The 19,066-nt window shown below is 45.9% G+C and overlaps 1 pseudogene; it reads right to left on the bottom strand.

The window, feature by feature from the left end:
* LOC131393771 (calicin-like) overlaps positions 1-19,066 on the bottom strand; it is a 52,861-nt pseudogene that overhangs the window by 19,103 nt on the left and 14,692 nt on the right.

Below are 19,066 nucleotides of genomic sequence, written 5' to 3'. Positions count from 1 at the left end.
ATTCAATTTGAAGGGCAACTCATGGTCCAAGATGGCAGCTCAAACTTCAGCCATTACATCTATATTCCAGACAGAAATAAGGAGAGGGCAATAATGGTACCTCTATTACCTAAGTCAGCCTCTTTTAAGGAGATGTCCTGGAAGTCCCACCCTATAACTTCCATTCACATGTCACTGGTCATTTCTAGCTCCAAGAGAGGTTGGACAATGTACTATTTCAGCTGAACACATTACAGCCCGTAACAAAATCAGAATTTTGTCAGTAAAGAAGAAGAGGAGAACAAATAGATAGACAACCTGCAGTCTCTGCCACACTTAATAAGCTCTGTATGGGACCTTGTGGGTCATGCTCTCTGTACCCAGAGCCTAGCACAGCGAAGGAAAGCTTGCGTGAATAAACTGCATTTTAGGAAAATTGTGAGGTCTCTGATTCCCCATGCAGGAGTCTTCACGTTGAACTCTATTTCCAGAATTTCCACTCACTGGTCCTTGTTCCCCTCTGAAGTCACTTGCAGCAAGTCTGCTTTTTTCTTACATGGCAAAACCTTCAGCTATCTGGAGAAAGATCTCTTCTCATGTCCTGTCTTGTTCCCCCCGATCTTTGCTTCTCCAGGGCCATGACCTCCATCCTCTCAACCATTTCTCATAAGACACGACTCCTGGATTCTCTCTTTCAATTTGGTTTTATGGCAGAAGTTTCGTCCCAGCCTGAAGGCAGGAATGAATGAATCCATTTCAACCATGGGCAGGGCCTAATTTCAGGTGCTGTCTGGGCTCCAAACTGACAAAAATAAGACCTTATAAATTATTTTATTAAATTCTCCTACAATTCAACCTCTTAAAAGTACAGTAGTGCCCCCTTATCCATGGGGGGTACCTTCCAAGTTCCCCAGTGGATGCTTGAAACCGCGGATAGTGCTGAACCCTATGTATACTATGTTTTTTCCTATACACACATACCTATGATAAAGTTTAATTTATAAATTAGGCACAGTAAGAGATTAACAACAATAATTAATAATACAATAGAACAATTATAACAATATACTGAAATAAAAGTTACCATAGATCTTAGCAACCTCAGCATAAGATTTTTTCCGTTCCTTATTAAGTCGAGAACTTTCAACTTGTCACTTAAAGGAAGCACTTTACGGCTTCTCTTTGGCATATCCGAATTGCCAGCACCACTACTCTTGTGCTGTGGGGCCATTATTAAGTAAAATAAGGGGGACTTGAACACAAGCACTGCGATACTGAGACAGTGGATCTGATAACTGAGACAGCTACTAAGTGACTGATGGGCCTGTAGCGTATGCAGCGTGGATACTCTGGACAAAGGGATGATTCACATCCTGGGCGGGATGGAGCACGATGGTGCAGGATTTCACCATAGTGCCACAATTTAAAACAAATTATTTGATTCTGGAATTTTCCATTTAATATTTTCTGACTGTGGTTGACCGTGGGGGACTGAAACCATAGAAAGCGAAACTGCAGACAAGCGGGGACTACTGGACATGAGGAAAAAAGAGAGACACATGAAAAGGAAAACATCCCCAAAGCTGTCACTTGGTATTCACAAAATACTACTTCCCCTGTGTTTTATATTGGTAGCTCCTGGCAGAGTGGAAGTTTGCCTTTTGGTTGAAGTCCCAGGCTCTGCTTCTCTGCTTGTCTGCTTCCCTTGGGAGTTGGACATCCAGGTCCTGTGACCCTAGTTCTCTTCTCCTCAAAACCTTGGGTCTCTCTGATTGAACACTATTCATACACCTGTACCATGGGGCTCGCACTCTCTACCCTGCAGAGCCAGTTGGGAGCTTTTCCAGAAGATGCAGCCTCCAGCCCAAAGCCTCAAATTTGCCTGATCTCCCATTAAGCACCCCACTCACCCTTGGGTCCAGCCTATCTTTCTACATCTGGATTCCCCGAATAAATCTGCCTTCACATATTTTATGAATATATACACCCAACTCACGGAACCACCACATAAGATCAAGATATGGAATATCTATAGCTCCCTAGAAGGTTCCTCTGTACCTCCTTCTAGTCAAGACACGCCCCTCAACAACAGCCACTGTTCTGGTTAGTTTTGCCTGTTTTTGAACTTCAGATAGGTGGAATTATCCTGTATATGCTCTTTTGTGTCTGGCTTCTTCCCTTCACCATCATGTCAGAGAGATTCATCTGTATTTGTGTAGCAATATTTTGTTCTTTTCCATTGCTGTGTCCATTGTGGTAAAGGATTCCAACATCATTTCAGTTTGAGTCAATGTGTGGCCAAGATTGAGAACCACGGCTCTAGAGTCAGAAAAAGCAGGGTTGAGGCGCCGGCCCCGTGGCTTAGTGGTTAAGTGCGCGCGCTCTGCTACTGGTGGCCCTGGTTCGGATCCCGGGCGTGCACCAACGCACTGCTTGCCTGGCCATGCTGAGGCAGCGTCCCACATACACCAACTAGAAGGATGTGCAACTATGACACACAACCATCTACTGGGGCTTTGGGGAAAAAAAGGAGGAGGATTGGCCATAGATGTTAGCTCAGGGCCGGTCTTCCTCAGCAAAAAGAGGAGGATTGGCATGGATGTTAGCTCAGGGCTGATCTTCCTCACAAAAAATAAATAAATATAAAAAGAAAAAAACCAAGAAAAAGCAGGGTTGAAATCCTATCTTCAGAACAACTTGACTTGAATTTGTCCCTGAAATGTCCACCATCAGATGGTGTTTGGGCTCAACTAGTCATCTGGCCTCACTCAGTTACCATAGGCCTCACTTGGCATCAGATTAATTCACAAGCGTCCCAGATAAGAAACAGCATGCCAGCAGGACAGCATCTGGTCCTTCTCTTCAGCAAGAGTTCTTGTAATGATTCAGTGATGAGTCTTCTTTGGCCCCCCAGGTGACAGCTCAGGTACAAGGAGACAAGATCACATGAGTGAATGTGGTGACAACCTTAGTTTAGAAATGCCCTGTCCCAAATAGGAGTCAATACCCTGCATCCCCTAGGCATAGCTTTCAGGTTCCCTGTGAGAGATGAGCCTACTTACAAGAGTCACTGTGCTTAGCGAGGCCCAAAGCCATGGCTTCTCACCAGGTACTTACATATCCTGGCCCAGGGGCACTTTACCAATCAGGGGTTATTTTTACCATAAGCAATGCTGCCTAATACCTAGCTGACATAGCACCTTTATGTTAGACTTCCAGGGGGACAGAGCTGTATAGTTAACCAAATTTGTCCTAAGAGAAGGAGAAAGGAAAACTCTATTCATACTCCCTTCAGCTGACACGCTGACATTCATAGAGTAGTTAGCTAACAAGATTAGGTCTGGATGTGTCCATGTTCCTTGAGTGAAAAACAATATTTGGTACATGAAGATGCATAGTAATAAATGCTTTTCAATGAGCAAATTAATGACAAATAGCAACATTATAGGGTTACATTCATCTAAAACAAAACAAAACTACTTGACTACTCTGTTACCTTGAGCAAGTCTTAATTTCTCTAAATCCCTGCTCCTTCTTTTGTAAAATGGGAATAATGATAGTTCCCATCTCATTGGGATTGTTGTAAGGATTAAATGAGATAATGTATGTAAAAGATATTACGAAGAGCTACACTTAAACTTTATTATTATAGATGGAGAGAGGAGGCCTAGACAGAGAAAGGGATTTGCACCAGGTCACATATGGTAGCAGAACTGTCCAGGTCTCCTGACTCCCAGCCCAGTGGCCGTCCTCAATACCATGTGGCCTCTTCACACAAGTTGTCTTACCCAGTTAATGTTTAGGAAATCAGAAATCTAGACCAACTAGGGTTTTCATCCAGGAGAGAAAACTGTTGGGAAGGTCCACTTGCCCTGTGGACCCCTCACCCATCCTTCACAGGACACAGTCCATTCAGGTGCACTTCTCTTAGTAGTGAGGGTGAAATCAAGATTTTTCTCAAGGGCATAAGGAAAAGTGAAAATTGCGCTCTCAGCTTGCTGCTGACTAGCAGACGGAGGGCAAACAGAACCTCTGAGCATTTACTCTTGAAGGCTCTGGTTCCTTTCTCCTCTCCAACAGCCACTGCAGGGAGGGGGATGTGAAAAGCAACGTGATCAGAACGTAACGAAGGAACAACTCTCCCTCGGGGTCAGATACCATTGTTAAAAAAAAAGGCACCATGGGCAGAAGCCTCAAAAGCAGAGGCTTCCCCCAGTGTTCTTTGAATCCATTTTTTAAGGTGTTAAAAACACCCTTGAAATAAAGCTGCCATCTTGTGAGGACAGGAGGAAGGTTACCCGTCTTTCCACCACCATCTGCAGGGCTAGCTCAGCTTTAGGCTTCCTTGAGCCACACTCCCCCGCCTCCAGCCTGTTCTTTACAACACATCAGGGTGGGGTTGATTGTAGTCTCTCTCTCCAACTTAGCAAAGTTCAGTTACAATTAAAATTTGAAGTGAACTGAGGACAGACTACAGAGATAGTAGTTCACTTCACGATGCATTTTATTCTCGCATTTTCACATTCGCTAATAGGTTCTAACATTGTGCTTGGCCCACTTGTATTATCAGTGTGAGTCTGGATCATGTCAGTTTGTGAGTAGGGTCAGGGCTCAGCCTATATGTAGGATGAGAGCTCACTCTGCTACTGGGATCATGGCTCAGACTGTGGTTGGGCTCAGGGTTCATCCTGTAGCAGTGATTAGGCCTCCATCTGTGGTGGGCTATGAGTATGGTCTGTGACTAGGGTAGAGGCCTGTCTGTGATTAGCATCAGGGCCCAGTCTGTGCTGGAGTCGTGTCTCAGCCTGTAGCAGAGATCAGATCTGTTTGTGGTGAGCACTAGGATTCCATCAGGGTCTGGGGAGAGGGCTCTATTCCAGGATAGAAGGGCAGGAAGCATTGGTCAGGAGTCCTAAGTCCTAAGATTCCACTGAGGGGCTGTTAGGACAGGGGACTGAGCAGATGGGGAACCAGAGAACCAAGGGGGGGTGGTCAAAACAGAGTTGGTGACCTCCATCAAAATGTCTTAAATTAAAAGGACTGGCAATATCAAGTGTCAGTGAGGATGTGAAGCACCTGGAACTTTCTTCTGTTGCTGGTAGGAGTATAAATTGCACATCTACATTGGACAACTGTTTGGCGGTCTATATAAAGCTAAGTATATGTATACCATACAGTTCAGCACTTCCACTCCTGGTATGAACAAACAACGGCTACACAGAGCATGGGTGAATCTCACGAAATAGTGTTAAACAAAAGAAGCCAGACACCAAAGAGTAGATACTTTATGATTCCACTTATGTGAAGTTCAAAAACAGGCAAAATTAATCTATGATGATAGAAGTCAGAGTTGCGGTTACATTTAGGGGATGGTATGGACCGGAGGGGGCATGAAGGGGCCTTTTGGAAAGATGGCATGGTCTATATTTTGAACTGGATGGTGGTTACACAGTGAACACATATAAAAATTCATTGAGATGAACATTTCATATTTGTACACTTTACCATGTGTGAGTTATATCTCAATGAGAAAAAAGGAAGTAGGTGAAAGAGTATAGAAGTGTGGTTGGCTAAAGACTGGTTGGGGAATTAATTCCACACTCATAACTTTCTGCCATGACAATTGTGAGGTTACTGCCATGGCTTGCTGAACTTTGGGGGTGGGTCCAGGGCAGGTGTTGGGGGTGGGAGGGTGCAGCCTTGAGGCAACCACCCTGGGCAATGACATAGCGTAAAAAGCCACAGACTAGGAGTCAGAAGTCCCGAGTCTGGATCTCAGTGCTCTGCATAGCACCTAATCCAGTGGGAAGCACTAGCGTGTTGTGATCAGTCATGAGGTGAGTTACAAATTATTCATTGGTAATTGTAAATCACTGAAGCTTTTAATCATTTTCTCCCAACTCATTTGAATTCATAATACATGCATTTGGTTAAAAACAAATTAAATCTTATAAAAGCGTATACAGTGAAAAGTCCATTTTCCTCCCATCCCTGACTCCTAACACTAGTCCCCCACTCTCCCTCTCGGGAGGCAACCCCTGTCATCAATTCTTAAATATCCTTCCAGAGATAGTCTATGCATATTCACGAATGATTTCCTTGAAGAAAATCAGAGCAGATTCAAGGTATGCCTATAATAATGTTGCTTGCATACTGAATGCTCTCTTTTATTTTCAAAATGGAATTAAGTTTTCATTAAAAAAATAATACATGCCTATGTAAAAACTGCATAAAGTAAAAGTGAAAGCTCCCTCCACCCACTCTACCACCCCTCGCTCCTCAGTTCCAGAGTTCACCACTGTGAGCAGAGTCCTCTGTGGCCTGTCTCACAACTTTACGCACGTGTAAACATACATAGAGTATTACTATAAATAGTACATTTGCAATGTGATTTTTTTCACAACAATATGTCAGAAGTATCTTTCCAATCAATTACATATAGCTCTACGTACCCTGCTCAACGGCTGCATAGCATCAAACACTCTTCAGTGGGAGAGGAAGGGATGAAGCTATGGCGGGAGTTACACATAGGCGTGTAACTGACGCCTCTATCATACGCGCATCTATGCGCATATATCATATGCGTCTATGCATATATACGCATATATACGCATATAGATAGACGCATCTATCATATGCGTCTCAGAAGAAAAAATTTTGAAAGTAGCTGATTTAATGCATCTGGGTCTCAGTTTCTAACCCGCAAAATGGAGATAATAATGAGAGCCCTGACTACCTCACAAGATTACACAGATTATCTCGCAAGGATTACATCGAGAGAAGGAGAACGGATGACAGAGCACTTGGAAAACACGTGCTGTGCAAATGTGAGACACTGTTGTTCCCTGAAGGGAGTGGCAGGGGAGGGGGAGGGGGAGGGCAGTGGTTCCAGGGTCTACTGTCCTACAACCAGCACTAATAATAATCCCTTTTCCTGCCCTTCTTGGCCAAATGAACTGTTCATCTTTGCATAATAATTGTGAACATTTGTTGAGTTCTTCCTTTGCCAGGCATTCTTCTAAGATACATATATAAAATCTTCACTGAATCCCTCCAACAACTCTATGAGATAGGTACTCTTATTATCGTCATTGGACTGATGAGGCACTGAGGCTGACACAGTTGACAAGCAGTGGTCTTACTTCTGAACTACACCAAGCTCTGTGCTATCCATTTCGGAGGCTTTTGCCATGCTTCAACTATGCGGTTGGCTTGTGACTTCAATTGGTAGTTGGGGTGTATGCACTGGAGAAGGAAGTGGCTCATCTCACTGGTACTAAAAACTAAAAAGCAGCCAATGACAAAACCCCTGAGTCTCACAGGGAGTCACACAGGCAGTCATGCTGCTCCGAGACGCTTCGTGACTCCCCTCTGATAAATAAAGGCCAAGCTCCTCAGCCTGGTCTTCCGGGCCTTCCCGTCTGATCAGATAACCTTTCCAGGCCTTTGTCTTACACAACAGGACCTTCTAAAACCACTTTCTCCATCATTTCATACATGTCTGGGAGCCTCGTATGGGTTGAATTGTGTCCCCTCAAAGAAAAGGCATGTTGAAGTCCTAACACCCGATACTTCAGAACATGACCTGTTTGGAAATAGAGTCGTTGCAGATGTAATTAGTCACGATGAAGTCACACCGGAGTAGGGTGGGCCCCTACTCCAATATGACTGGTGTCCTTATAAGAAGATGGCCACGTGAAGAGACACATGTGACCACGAAGGCAGAGACTGGAGCTACGCAGATGCAAGCCAAGGAAGGCCGATGATGCCGTAAACCACCAGGAGCCAGGAAGAGGCAAGGATTCCCCTACGGGCTCCGGGGGAGTGTGGTCCCGCCGACACCCTGATTTGGGACTTCTCCCCTCCAGAACTGTGAGACAATAAATTTCTGTTATTTTTAAGCCACGCAGTTGGTAATACTTTGTTGTCACAGTCCCGGGAAACTAATACAGAGCCTCAGTCATTTAACTCCAACACTGCAGATCTGAGCCCAAGATGCATCAGGCCTTCCTTCTCCTGTCCCATTCCTGTTCTCTTAGCCGGCTGTAGCATCCTTGGCAGTTTGCTCGTATGACACTCAGACAGTCATACCCATGACATTCCTACCTCTTCTGGCAGGCAGCACACCAGTGGTCTGTTTACTTCCCTGCACGCCCTGTGCTGGGCAGTCAGGTCCCCTGCCCCCTGCCTCTTCCTGGCTCAGGGCCAGCCCAGCCCCTCTGGAGAGACAGTGGATTGAAGCCCCTTTCTGGGTGCCTGGGAACCAGGCAGCTGCAGCTGCAGGGAAGGGAGAGATCAAGGGAAGGGGGGAGAAGGTGGGGGTGTAGGGGAAAGGCTCAAGGAGAGCCCTTAAAAGTGGCTCTAGTATAAACCCAGAAGGTGAAATTAAAACCACAGCCTCGCCATAACCAGCATTATAAAGCACCGTGCAAGACTCGAGATGGAGAGGAAAGACTTTACTCGGGGGATTCTATATGGAGCTCAGCTCTGTGGGTCTTTGAGCCCAAACCCCATTCAAACCTGTGCTTTGAGGCCTTTTGACAGCATGAGAGATCCAAAGATAGCAAAATTCAGGCGAATGGGGACTGGCATTTTGCACGCCAAGGGCAAATCTTCTATGAATTGCCTTAAGGTGCACAGTAAATGAAGAGAAAGATGCCTGTGATTTGTAGTTCGCAATGAGCAGTGCCTGCTGTGTGCAGGGGAACATGCGGGTGCTGTGTGTGTGGGGTGGGAGTACAGGGAGGAACAAGATGTTATACTTGTCCTCAAGCAGCACGCAGTCGTCCTTCAATCATTAGCGCAGGAGTGGACTTCTGTAATAGCATGCTGGAACACTCCAAGGCGATGCTTCCCAGTCCATGGGGTTGATTAGGGCTCCAGGGGGCATGGGACTCAGTCCTAATCAATCAGGTCATCACATTGCCCTGGCAACAGACTGGTGCAGAGGGGCACATACCCAATCTCAGCAATGAAGAGTAGGGAGTCTTTTGCTAGGATTGCTGAGAGCAATACATGTTCTCTCTTCTGTGCCAGGAGCTGCCATCGGCATCTTGCCACCACATGGAATCTCATATGAAGCCAACGTAGTGGTGAGCACAGCTGAGAGATGGAGGAAGATTGGGAGCTGATGACATCATTTGAGCCATGCCAGATCCACCCCAGATTTTGGGTTATAGAAGCCAATAAATTCCATGTTTCTTAAAGTGGTTTATGTTACTTCCAATTCAAAATGTTCAATAAAAGACATATTAGAACCTCTTTTAAGTGAGTAACCAGATTAACCAATGCTTTCCATTCCCTATGCAAAATATACTACCAATTTATGCCTCTGTCTACTGAACACTCACAGCCAATAGGCTGCTTTCTGGTACTTCGTCTCCAAACTTGTTTATGTTAGTTGTAGTTATGACTGCAGTTATGTTTTTAATTAAGTAAACTGCAGAAACCAAAGTACAAAAGGAAAGACAGTTCCTGGTTCTATGAAAACTAAGTTAAATGCTTTCAAAAGACTTGATAAAAAGTGAGTATTTCAAAACTGCTTTTGGGCTAGATATGGATATATATGTAGTTAAAAATGAAACAATAAAAACATGGATGGGTTTTACACTCAGCTTGGGAAGGGTCTTTAGGTTCTTTTTACCCTCTAAAGAAACCAGTGCTGGAAATAGTGGATGATGCACACTGGGTGAGAAGGAGACTATTCATTGTCTTGTAAGAAGGCTTGCAGCTTCCACCTGGGACACGTGGAACATTTGTTCTGGGGAAGCTGGGTGCTATGTAAGAAGTCTATCTATCCTGAGACTGCCATGCAGTTAGGAAGCCCAACTAGCCACATTAAGGGAGAGAGAGAGATGCCCTGCTAACCCCAGCTATTCCAGCCATGTCAGCTTAGGTTCCAGAAAAGCGAGTGAGGAAGCCACCTTGGATATCTATCCCAGTGGAGCTTTCAGATGCCTCCAGCCCTAGCCACATCTGACTGCAACCTTACAAGAGATTCTGAGTGAGAACCACCCAGCTGAGCTCAGTCTACCCACAGAGCCACGAGAAATAATAAATTATTGTTTTTAGCCACTTAATATTAGGTCGGTTTGTTGTACAGCAACAGATAATCAGCGTTTTGTGGATGAAAGAAGAGAGTTACAAGAAAAGGGAGGTGGCCCCTAATGTCAAATATCATAAAAAGATCATGGAGGGTGAGAAAAGGCCGTTGTATTTAGCAATTAAGAAGTCACCATCGTCCTTCAAGCACTGCAGTTTTAATAGAATGATGGCAGCAGAAGGCAAACTGGAAGTATTCCTGAGGTAAGTGAGTGGTAGGAAATAGATACAATGGTAGATTGGTTTTTTTTTCTTTCTTTCTTTTTTAATAGTTGAACATTCACTGATGATCCTCGCCTGAATCAATTATCTCATCGGAGATTGCAAAATGGTGATTTTCTAATTCTATCAGTCCTTCTACATTTATTAGCTGACATTCTTCTGTAAAGAAGAGTTTTCCCTCATCAATTGGGGATGAACCTAATTTTTTCCTAAAATGGCAGGTTAAATGCTTCATTCTTTCTCTTTAATTACCAACTTCCTGACACAGGAGTTATTGTCATAGTATTTCCATTGGTGGCAAATGAGTGCTTTTTCTCCTTTCTCTTTCTCTCTTTCTCTCTTTGAGTATCACTAGGCACTCATGTTTGGACCCATGTATCACATGTATACAAGGTGTTGCAGTCAATTACAGGCTAAATTAGTCTTTAGAGAAGCAATGGAGGATAAGCCTCAGGATGTGATCAGAAAATTCCTGGAAGAATATAGTGGTTAAAGAAACACACACACACACACACACACACACACACACACACACACAATTTATCCTTATCAGTAATCAAAAAATGAAAATCACAACCTATAAAAAAGAAAAACACTATAAAATATCTAATTCTGCTACTGGATATGTAACCCAGAGAAATTCTCACACAGCTCCCATAAAGGACGTGTATAAAGATATGCACAGCAGCTTTGTTTTTGATTGTGGGGAGTTGGAGACAATTTGGGTGTCCATAATTGAAGAAGTCCTTAGGCAAAATGTGGTGGATGGAGTACCAAGCAGTAGTTAGGAATGGCCCAGATCTTAAAAACACGTTGCTGCAAGGAGGAAAATAAAGTAAAAAAATAGATATCTTACAATACTACTTACATAAGAAAAAAATACATGCATTCAAAACAGTAATACACACTGAAACTAAACACTTACAAACAAAAGGATATACACTAGACACACTGGAATGATTTCCTATGGTGGGAAAGGGGAATGAGATTGGAGAATATGGATAAAGGAGAGAAGTAAATAAATAAAACTAATGCCATAGGCTTTGCAAGCGAGGAATAGGAGCAAGTCAATCCCCTACATTTAAATAGAAATTATTAAATAAATAAGTTGCTACAATCTTTCTGGGAAGTAAAACCTTTGAAAACGTTGACCTAGCAATTCTAGTTTTAGGAATCTAGCCTAAGGAAGTAGAAACTCATGCCTATTAGCGTTACAACAGTGAGAAAAAGGGTCAGGGTGTGTTCTTTTGCCCTCGCCCACACCCTGTAATACACATCCCTGGGTGTTTCAGGGCAACCTCAGAGGTGTTTCACAGGTGTTTGTGATCTGCTTGTGAACAAGTGTAGTCAGGAGGTATTGGTGGTTAAATTCATCATCTCCCGCTCCACCCCTTCCATTTGGCTTTGCTATTTCCACTGCCTTTGCTGGGCATGGTTACGACTGTCATTGAGTTCCACCTCTTCTGGAGGCCTGTAGTTGCTAAGGCTGCAGAGTATTCTTCCGTGGTGTAGCCGAGACTATCTTGCTCTTCTTTTGGTTTTATATACTAATAGAAGTCTATTGTTGTGTAATGATTTTTCAGTAAATAACTCTTTCAGTATTTTTTTATAGTGTCTCTCTTCTACCTACCCCACCCCCGCAGACAAAACAATTGCAAACCAAGCTGGAAGACAAATGCAAGTAATAGATATGCTGGGCTTGAAAGTGAAATGGGAAATGCAAATAAAAACCGCAATGAGACACCTCTTCACACTCACTAGGATGGCTAATATATATAAAAAAAGGAAAATAACAAGTGTTGATGAGGATGTGGAGAAATTGGAACCTTCGTGCATTGCTGGTGGGAACATAAAATGGTGCAGCCACTAGGGAAAACAGTTTGGTGGTTCCTCAAAGAGTTAAGCGTAGAATTACCATATGATGCAGCAATTCCACTCCTATTCAAAAGAATCGAAAGCAGGGCTCAAATAGATACCTGTACACCAATGTTCATAGCAATATTATTCACAATAGCCAAAAGGTGGAAGCAACATAACTGTCCATTGATGAATGCATGATGGATAAACAAAGTATGGTATAAAGACGCAGTGGAATATTATTCAGCTTTGAAATGGAATAAAATTGATACATGCTACAACATGGTTGAACTTCGAAAACATCATGCTAAGTGAAATAAGCCAGACACAAAAGGACAACCATTGTATGATTTCATTTGTCTGAGGTACCTAGAATAGGGAAATTCATAGAGACAGAAAGCAGAATAGGGGTACCAGGGGCTGGGGGAGAGAAAATGGGAGAGTTATTGTTTAATAGGTGCATAATTTCTGTTTGGGATGATAAAAAAATTCTGGAAATGGATGGTGGTGATGGTTGAATAACATTGTGAATGTAGTTGCTATGGACTGAATTGTGCCCCCCCTACATTCATATGCTGAAGTCCTAACACTCAGTGTGGTAGTATTTGGAGATGGGGCCTTTGGGAGATAATTAGGTTTTGAGGTCATGAGGGTGGGGCCCTCAAGATGAGATTAGTGCCCTTATAAGAAGAGACACCAGAGAGTTGGCTCTCTGTCTCTCTCCCCACCACGTGAGGTCACAGGGAGAAATCAGCCATCTATAAGCCAGGAAGAGAGCTCTCACCAGAAACTGACCATGTTGGCACCTTGATCTTGGACTTCTAGTCTACAAAACTGTGAGAAAAATAAACTGCTGTTGTTTAAGCCGCCAGCATGTGGTACTTTTTTTTTTTTATGGCATCCCAAGTTATGTCAGTAATTAACGCCACTGAATTGTATACTTGAAAATGGTTAAAATGATAAAACTACGTTATGTATATTTTCCCACAATCAAAAAAAATGGAAACAAAAAGTGAAATGGGCAATCTGCTGTCTTGCCTCTCCTTTGTAAATCTCTGGATGCCAATCTCAGAAGGACATTTAGTAACTGTATAGCAGTGACTCTAGTCCACCTCCCTCAGCCCTTCTGCCTTATACGGATGAGGAGAGTGAGGGTCACAGAAGTGAATGATTTAACCACGATCATAGTTCTCTGTTCCTCCTCCCGTATTCCCTATCTTCAGGAATGGCACCACTATCACCCAGTTGCCCACGCCAAAGATCTTTGTCATCCTTGATCCTCTCTTTCTTCCTCAACAGCTATGTCTTGGTGATTCTACCACCTTAACACCGCTATTCCTACCATCTCTGCGCCAGCTTGGATCACTTTCATCCCTTGCCTAATAGCTTTTTAGCTGGTTTTATTGCTTCTCTTCTTGTTTCTCTCTACTCCATTTTCTACACAGCAGCCAGAGTCTTTCCAAATCCCAATCTGATCATGTCATTCTCTCTAAACCCTTCAATAGCTCCCTTTAGTCACTTGGGCTAAGTTCAAATTCCTCAACATGGCATTCAAGACTCTTCATGGTCTTCTGGTCTCCTCTTAACTCTCCACTCATCACCCAGCCCTCTTCAACTTGTGGTTCCCTAAACACATCACGCTCGTTTGTCTTTCTGATGATTGCTGGAGGATGGAAATTTTCAGAGATAAAGATGACACCACGCACGAACGTGGTCCATTCTTTCTTTTGCACCCCTTAACTGGCAAGGTGAGGTGCCCAAGGCCTGGCCTGGCCCTTCTCCCATGTTTCCCTCGCAAGGCAGCCACAGTGGGCTCCTTTGGTTACTGGATTAAACTGCTTGTCTGCTCCTTTTCTTCTAGGGCTGTTGGGCGAGGCATTTGACCAAATTGGGCTTGCACAAGCTTCAACTGGGTTTGGGCTTTGGGGTGAAAATAGGTCTGATTTTGTTCAAGGCTGCTGAGCCCCATCAAAGGAGAGAGGAGGGCCGGCCCCGTGGCTTGGCGGTTGGGTGCGCGCGCTCTGCTGCTGGCGGCCCGGGTTTGGATCCCGGGCGCGCACCAACGCACCGCTTCTCCGGCCATGCTGAGGCCGTGTCCCACACACAGCACCTGGAAGGATGTGCAACTATGAGATGCAGCTATCTGCTGGGGCTTTGGGGAAAAAAGAAAAAAGGAGGAGGATTGGCGGTGGTTGTTGGCTCAGAGCCGGTCTTCCTCAGCAAAGAGAGGAGGATTGGCATGGATGTTAGCTCAGGGCTGATCTTCCTCACAAAAAGAAAAAAAAAGAAAAAAATGGAGAGAGGAATGCCATAGTTTATAGGCATAGTTCATGGGCATTCTACAGTGGGCATTGGGACTGAAGCCCCAGCTAGTAGTATGATGTTATCTGTCTCCTTTGTGACCAGAAAATCAAGAATGGGATTCAGGAAATACTACGTGTCTTGGCCCATTATAATCTTTTTTTTTTTTTTTTTTTAGTGAGGAAGATCGGCCCTGAGCTAACACCCCTGCCAATCCTCCTTTTTTTGCTGAGGAAGACCAGCTCTGAGATAACATCTATTGCCAATCCTCCTCCCCCCCCTTTTTTTCCCCCAAAGCCCCAGTAGATAGTTGTATGTCATAGTTGCACATCCTCCTAGTTGCTCTATGTGGGACGCAGCCTCAGCATGGCCGGAGAAGCGGTGCGTCGGTGCGCACCCGGGATCCGGACCGGGCCACCAGTAGCAGAGCGCGCACGCTTAACCGCTAAGCCACGGAGCAGGCCCATTATAATCTTAATGTCTTCCCAGTCCACTTTCCCCCAACCTGCTCCACCTGGTAAACTCCTACTTATTCTTAAGTTCTTAACTTCCAAGAATATATCTCATCACCCTCCAAGGAGGTTGTCAACTCTTTGAAGGCCTGGACTCGACCTTCATCACTGTACCCCCAGTGCCTAACACTGTTGACGACCGTGTGAACGCAAGATCACGCACCTGGTAAGTGTCAGGTTGGCATCTGAAATGTCTGTTGCCAAAGATCCATTCCCACTTCTCTCTCACTGGGCCAGCCTACCACTGTGGCACTGGGCCTTGTCAACTTGCAGCTCTGTCTCTGCTCAGTCCCCAGTTGGTGGCTGCATATGGGGAACGCTGAGGATAACACTTCATTGAAATGATCTAGTCAGCAGTTTAGCTGCGCCCTCACCCACACGGCTGTACTTAGAGGCACTCCCGGCCCACGGCTGAGTTCTTTTGTCCTCTACTGCTTTGATATGGGAGTCAGAGAAACATGAAAAGGAAATGGGCTCAGGGACCAGCATCACATCCAAGGAGAGGAGGGTGGCCAAGGGGGTCATGAATCTGCAGACTTCTCTCAGCAAAACTGTCAGCACAGCTCAAAAGCCTGTCCTCACCTCACAGCCTCTCCCTCTTCTGAGACTAGGCCCGGCTGCGGCGCCCATTGGCGGCGGCGGCGCGGCGTCCCCGCCCCTCCCCGGCCCCGCCCCCTCCGCCGCCGCCGCTTCCCGGCTCCGCCTCCTCCCCCTCCGGGAGCCGCCGCCGCCGGCCGCCTCAGCCCTCCGGGCGACGGGCCTCTCCCGGCGGGCGCCCAGGGTGGCGGCGCCTGCGGCCGAGCGCTGGGAGCAGGTACGGGGGCCGGCAGCGGGCCAGACGGGGAGGGGTGTGGGGTGGGCTCCGGGGTGGGGGCCGAGGGCGTGCGGTCCAGCCGCGCGGCCCCGCCGAGGCGGGGAGCGTGATCGGGGTGAGCTTTGTGCGCCCGGAGCCCCTGGGAGCCCCGCGCCCCGCCGCGCCGAGCGGCTCACAAAGCGTTTTCCCACCGGGGCAGCCCGGTCCCCTCGGGCGGCAGGGCAGGACCCCTCTAGGTCTCCGCCCGGCACAGGAGGAAACTGAGGCTTCCGGGGGCAGTGACTTGCCCGAGGTCACATACCGGTGAGAGTCGTCGCCTGGCTGGCACCCAGCGCCGCAGGGGCTGGGAGGAGGAAGAGCCCCCCGCGCCCGAGAACCGGGAGAGATTGATGGGGAGCAGGGGGCGCTGGGCCCTGGTCCCAGGCTCGCCCACCCAACGCTCTTTGGGCTGGCTTGGGAGAAGAGGTCTCTGCGGCGTGGGACGGAGGAGCAGGGGCCGCTTTGGGCTTGGTGGTGCCCTGGGGAGCGGATTTGGGGAGCCGCAGGGGGAGAGACCCCCGTAAGGGGTGTGCTCTCGGGGAAGAGGGCTTTCTTGAGCCAGTGGGCCAGAGCTTCAGAAACTTCTCATCGCGGGGACCGTTTGGTCTCTGCCAGGCCACCTTCCCTACCAGACTACACCAACCCCGCTGGGCTGACTAGGAGGGAGGCCTGCCTGCTTTTGCGGAGACGCCCGTAAGGTGTCTTTTTCAGCAAAGGCCCCCAGTTTCGTTCATGGCGCAAACAGAAGTGCATATATGGCCCTGGTGAGGACATTTCTGCCACAGAAGGCCGAATGAGCTTTTTCCAGGTGGTCTGGACCTCTCACACTTGGAGAACCCCCAGAGACAGGACAGCTGTCCCAGGCGAGCGGGGAAGGAAGCTGGGAGCATGAGGACCAGTCACCCGCCTGCCTGGCATGTAACGCAGGACCGTGTACTGCAGGGGATTCCTGTTTTTCTTTGGGGTGGGTGATTGGGTTGGTTGTTTACTGAGGATACATCTTGGGAAGGGAAGGAAGAGAGGACTTGGAGTTCTAGAGGAGAGGGAGAGGGCACATGTTATAGGCAATGAAGAGGGTCCTGTGGAACTTGAAACCAGAAGCTGTAGAATGGGGACAAAGGAGAGGCTAGTCAGTTTTGTGGGCGAAGGGAGATGAAAGGGCTGCTGAAGGGAGGGGGACAGTGTCTGGTCTAGAGAAAAAGATGGGAGTGTTTCAAAGAGGGAGCCAAACTGATGAGTTTGAAGGAGTCGGTTAGGGGTGGACAGTATCTTACAAGGTTGAGTAATAGGTTTTGGTCTGCAGTCACTGCGTTTTCTTTGAGCACGGACAGTGGTAGTACTTTTATATGAACGTTTTAGCTTTCGCACTCGCCACCCCCCATTCTGTCTCCTGTTGTAAGGCCGCAGGCCCGTAGTGTTGTCTTGGAAGTAAGACTTGACAAAAGAGGAAAGGGAAAGACTAATTAGTCAATGCATTAATTAGGGCCCTTTGTCCTAGATGATTCCTTCTTTAACTCAGCTGTTTTCTTGCTGCCCTCCTGCACCTCAGCTTTGCAGTTGCGGTGGCTGTTGGCAGGGTACTTGGGGAAGAACTGCCCCGATTCAGACAAGATGGGTTAGATTTTTCTAAACTAATACATATTTGACAGATATATATAAAAGCATGAAAATTTACTTATCAGAGACTTATAATCAGGGAAATGCAAATTGAAACAACAATGAGATGCCATTTCACAGCCATCAGATTGGCAAAAATTCAATGCTGTAATAACCAAGTGTTAGTAAGGTTGTGGGGATGTCAGCTTTTATATACTGCTAGGGGGAATGTGACTGGATCCAGCCACACTGGAGAGCAGTGTAGTGATGTCTAGTTGAAGGAGGGCAGACATACCTGTTTACCCAGAATGTCCATTTCTGGCATGTACTCTAAGAAATTCTTGCACACTTGTCCAAGAAAATAAGTACAAAAGAAGTACAAGAATGCCCATTGCAGCTTAAATGTCCACCAGCAGCGGAATAGACAAATCGTTAGATAGTCCCACACAATTGATGGTATAGCATTGTGACAAATAAACTATAGCCACATGCATTAAAGTGGTTGCATCTCACGAATATAATATGGGGTGGGAGAGCAAGGAACAGAAGAATTCTTACAGAATGTTTCCACTTGCGTAAAATCTGAAAGCAGGCAACATTATGTTGTTTGTGGCTGTGTGCAGACGTAGTAATAGTAGAACAACGTGCACGGTAACGGCTAACACCAAATTCAGAGTAGTGATTACCTCTGGGAAGAGAAAATGAATGGGGTTGGACAGGAGTATGCAGAGGGCTTTGGTTATATCTGTAATATTCTGTTACTGAAAACATCTGAATCAGATCATTGCAGATGAAGATTTGCTTACCTTGGGTGTAGGGGCAGAGATATTCATTATATTATTTTAAATATTTTTTTCAGATGTTTGAAGTATTTCTCAAGTGCAAAACATTCTTTTGTTTATAGAGCACAGTGTTTTTACCCTGGAATAATGAAACTCTAGCTATAGGCCCCTGCCCAGCACATCCTGTTATGCTGTAGACTGGTGATCCTTTTCTCATCTCTTTGTAACTGCAGAGCCAAGTTTTGCAATAGCTGACTTTTATTTTGGTATTGCTCATAGACAATAGGATTTCCCAGTCTCTCTAAATGTTCCAGTGGTTCGTTTTTGCCCATTGTCCTGAAAGCCAAACACCGAGTAAATGAGATTGCAGCAGAGAAAACCTTTAATCATAAGGCAACCAAGTGAGAAAATGGGAGAATAAGTCTCAAATCCGCCTCTCTGAAAATAGGGATTCAGGGAGTTTTATGGAGTAGGCGGCAAGGTGGTCTGAAATGTGGAGATAGATGATTGGAGGTAAGAAAAGGCGAGGTAATTGCTGGTCTGGGCAAGTGTAGTCAGGCTTCTTGGCTCTTCATAGTACACATGTTTACAAAATGGCTGCGTTGGCATGATCTGAGGGTGTAGTTTTTAGCCTCCCGATGTGAAAAGGTCACTTATCAGACATCTGCATGGGGCCAGTTGATGGGTTGGTGGTTTCAACCGGCCTGAAGTGCACAAGGGTTTCTAATTCTCGAAAAACAGCTCAAACGCCCATTACCATGGTGTCCCAGGCTCCAGGGAGATGTTATCTATAGGAACCTAGTGGGAGTCAGATAGCATATTGCCTATACAGCACAGTTAACAATGGGCAGGTGAAAACTAAA

The sequence above is a fragment of the Diceros bicornis genome, chromosome 28 (genome assembly GCF_020826845.1).
Source record: "Diceros bicornis minor isolate mBicDic1 chromosome 28, mDicBic1.mat.cur, whole genome shotgun sequence".
NCBI classification, from domain to species: Eukaryota; Metazoa; Chordata; class Mammalia; order Perissodactyla; family Rhinocerotidae; genus Diceros; species Diceros bicornis.
The sequence above is the reverse complement of the archived record's forward strand: the minus strand, read 5'-3'. Positions and strand labels throughout refer to the sequence as shown.